We start from the raw sequence: 4,441 nt of genomic DNA, 5'->3' as shown, positions 1-4,441 counted from the left end.
TCCCTCTGGTCTCACTGCCTCTTTTACAGGTACCTGTAATATCTGTGTCTGTTGTCTAGTCTGGTGCCTGATCAGAGGGAGATCTGCATCCTCTGAGTCTGCATCCTCATCCTCATCCCTTTCCTGTCTTACATGGGGAGGCTTGAGCAAATTTTCCACCAGACCTTGTTCCTGGGCTACAATCTGGTAAACTGTAACTGATTTTGTACATCTTTGCCCTATGCTGCACACTGAACAACACCACTTAAACTTTTCTCTCATATTCTCCTTCTCCTAGGGCCAATACCAGAGGGTCAGATGGAGCCTTGGTCCCACAGTCCCTCTGCCATTCAGGGTCATCTCAAAGGGAGAAAATCGTATCAGCATATGATACCTCTCCCACTCCTCTCCTAAGAAATAGCATGAGCTGTAAAAGTGTGTTACAATCCAAAGCTCCCTGCGAGGTCACACAGTAAACACTGAGGAAGACCCAGAGCCTTCATTGGAAACAAGACCCCGAAAGGAGGAGAGACCCCGACCACTGGTGACGCATGGCAACACAACACAGTGACATGGATTTTGGGAATAGAAATGAGGAGGAGCTTTCCAGAAGCTTCTGTATTAATATGTATTAGTAAACAGTATGTAAGTGAGATTTTTAGCTTAATTGGTTTGGTATGGTGTGAGAGGAAGGGCCCTGCCCATACCCCCGGTCAGTTTTGCTTCTGCTTTATTCAAACTAAACCTCAATTATACTAAATTACTCACTGCCAGATTTTGTATTTACCAAAATATATGTAACTAATATACTTTGATTGTATTCATTTATGTACAATTGCTGTTATTATTAATAAATTGTTGCTAAACTTAACCTTGTTGTTTTGAATAATTGGACAAAATCGAGCATATCTATTTATAACATCTTCTGAGTCTCTGAGAGATTTTTGGGCAGTCATGGCCTCCAATTCTCACCTTCAAGGAGCCTGTGTTGGGGATGGACCTCAGTGGGACCCATTAATGCTTTGAGACACTTTGGGTTTTTCTTCTGACTGGGGCTCCTGGAAAGGTTTGTGCAATCTCTTCTCAGACCCTGAGGTTCAAGGACTCAGCACCAAATGCACCACGGGGCTCACTGGGATCAAGTGAGTCCTGACAAACCATGGCTCTGCCTTTCCTTCCCTCTGGTCCAGTGCAGTTGATTAGGAAAGATTTTCCTAGAGTTATGAAGAAATATTTCAAAGAGCTTCTTAGAAATAAGTGCTCCTATTTTAAAGAGTGTCTTTTATTACTGTTTCTCTTCAGAGCAGAGTTGTTTGCAGCGTTCTGTGATTGGTATTGATCCAGGGTCTCTCTTCAGGAGATCTGGCCTGCTCAGAGAAGCTCTACCTTTAGGTCTGATCCAATGTGGACAACCTTGCTCCACATTGCCCAACCCCATCCTGTCTGTCCTCAATCACCTGGGATCTGCTTTGCTTGGAGATCTGGCAGCATTCAGGGAAACAGGGGTTTTCTTCCTTTTCTCTTTTTGAAGCAATCTAAAACTCCTGAGTTTCCCCATTACAAACAGACACCCTTCTTAAGTGTGTGCCAAGGAGGTTTCTCTTTCCAAGGCAGAGCCATGCAAGATCTGTTTTAGGCCTTTGGACTCCTTGGTTCCACAAGGCCCTGTTGTGTCACCATGGACTCTGGGTTCTGTGAGGCTCTGTAGTGTCACAATGGATGTTTGGTTCCATTGAGCCCCACAGTATCACAGTGCTCTTCTTTTTCCTGTGGCAACCAGCAGCAAACCCCACTGGCAGAGCCACATGCCTGGGAAGGAGGAGGATGGGGGACATTTGGAGTGATGGTTTTTGTCTTCCTACGTCACAGTGCTGTGGGGTGGGGCCCTGCTGTCCTGGAGATGGCTGAACAGCGGCCTGCCCATGGAAGGGGGAAGAGACAACAACCTCTGTCCATGGAACTACAACAGCAGAGAGGTCAGGCCAAAGGCTGGCTTTAAAAGTCTGTTACCAGCAGAGGAAACATCAATGTGAGAGGAAAGATGTGTGCTAATGTCTTTACAAATCACTTCATGGGTGAAGGGATGGCTGTTAGGGTCTTTGAAATGGGTTGTAAAGTTTCTACTGGCTTTGGGCAGCAGGTTTGTTACTGGGCCCAGACAGCTTGGCTCCTGAACCAGACAAGAGTCTGCACAAGGCTGAACTTCTGAACTTCGGGGGAAATGCCAGATTCAAGGGGGAATATGGGGTACATGGGTTGGGAAGGCTGTATCTTCTGAGTACCTTGGCCAACGGGGAAGGGAAGAGGGCAAAGTGTGGCTGGGAGTTAAGGATAAAAGGATGTTGCACTCTCTGAAGCCTTGAGAGAGAAAAATCTGTGGGTGTGTGCCCTGTAAAGATGCCACCTCCTAGGACAGTGGCTGCCTTTGGTGCACCAAATGTTTCCTCTCAACTGACATCAGGAAACTGGGATGGTGAGTTTTGTTTCCCATGGAAAAGAGCCAACGTTGATATCCAGGGGCCTCTCACTGGGACTGGGCTTCCACCTGCTAAAATTTCATAGGGCGCAGGATTTCTCTCAGACCAAAGCTGCCACCACCGAGAAGCCTGGGTGCTGTTGGAGTGCCAAATGCCTCCTCATAACTGACATCAGGAAACTGGGATGGTTAGACTGGTTTCCCATGCAAAAGAGCCACCAGGGTCTGGTAGCTGGGACTGGGCTACCACCTTCTCAAAGCTTGGGATTTCTCCCAGAGCAAAGCTGCCATATACTCGGACCATGGCTGCCATTGGACTGTCAAATGCCTTCTCCTAAGTGACATCTGGAAACTGGCATGGTGAGATTAATGTCCTGTGGAAAATAGCCACCATTCCTATTTAGGGGCCTTAGCCAGGAGTGGGTTTCTGCCAGCTAAAATTCCATACGGCACAAGATTCCTGCTGGACCAAAGCTGCCACCACCGAGAAGCCTGGCTGCCTTTGTTGCGCCAAACGCCTCCTCCTAACTGACATCTGGAAACGGGGATGCTGATTTTGTTTCCTGTGGATAAGATTAACTGTTCATGTGCAGAGAACACAGGCCAGCCCTGCGCTCCCCAGGCAGGGAAAGCCCCGGGATGCCCCAGAGGATGGAGCACGGCCGCTGCGGGGTGTCTGCCCGGCCCCTCTGCCGTCCTGTCCCTGGCCACGTCCACAGTGGGTGCCATGGGGCCAAGCTGGCAGCAGCCATCAGCCTTGAGGCAAGACCTTGAAGTTCACAGTGTTGTGGAACTGAAGCTTCAGCACAGAGACCTTTCCAACCTGATCTGCCCTCGTTCCTCTGAGTCTCTGCACAGAACACAGCATGGAACAGAATGGCAGGAGGGGCCTGTGTGTCCCAGGGCTCTGGATTTTGGGAGGCAAACCCTCCAAGCCTTTGCTGAGGCCAGGGACACAGCAAGATCAGCCAAGACTCTCCACGTTGCCTGGCCCACACAGCCCAGCTCGGTGCTGGCCCTGGCCCACAGCAGCTTTCACCAAGCGAGAAGCAAATGCATATGGTCAAGGGTTGAAAAGTTAACATATCGAAATATCCATTTATAACACTCCTGAGAACTCCCAAAAAAACCCAAATTGCCCCCAAATATCCTCCAAAAGTTAACTATGTTTGCTCCTGGCAGGCATGATTTGTTGAATCAGACCCTTTGGAGAGCAGGGCACAGCAAAAGAGCTAAAAGATAAACTGGGGATTTGGAGCCTAATTTTTACAATCCTTTGGAATTCTGGGGTCCTCTGGCACAAATAATAGCATCAATTCTTTCCCCAGGTGTTGCTGCTGCTCAGGCATTGACTACGCTTGAGAAGCTGAGATGTTGAGTGAATGAACAGCTGAATATCACTTCCACTGTTTTGAAACAAATGCTTACAGATGTAAATAGTATTAGACACCCCACACTGCAGAATAGAGCTGCTATAGATTTTTTGCTATCAGCATATGAGCACAGGTGTGAGAATTTTGATTGGATGTGTTGTATGTATCTTTCTGACCATTCTGCATCCATTCACGAGAAGATCAAACAACTGCATGATAATATGAGGAAGTTAACTGTGGAGGATGGGGGTTTGGATGAATGGTTAGAAGGATGGGGAATACCTGGGTGGTTGAAAGATATAATCCAAGGGGTTTGGATATTTTTGTTCATTATTAGCACATTGTTTTTTCCATAAATAAAGTTAGTGATTCGCTTGATAAAATAAGATAGAATATGATATGATATGATATGATATGATATGATATGATATGATATGATATGATATGATATGGAATATCATGAAAGATAAGATAGTATAAGGATAAGATAATATAAGAATAAAATAATACAATGCTAAGATAAGATAAGGTAAGATAAGATAAGAATATAAGATAATATAAGAGAAGGAAACATAAGAAAGACTATTTGGATGGTACATAAAAAGAAGGGGAA

The sequence above is a fragment of the Erithacus rubecula genome (assembly GCF_903797595.1).
Source record: "Erithacus rubecula genome assembly, contig: scaffold_699_arrow_ctg1, whole genome shotgun sequence".
Taxonomy (NCBI): domain Eukaryota; kingdom Metazoa; phylum Chordata; class Aves; order Passeriformes; family Muscicapidae; genus Erithacus; species Erithacus rubecula.
The sequence above is the reverse complement of the archived record's forward strand: the minus strand, read 5'-3'. Positions refer to the sequence as shown.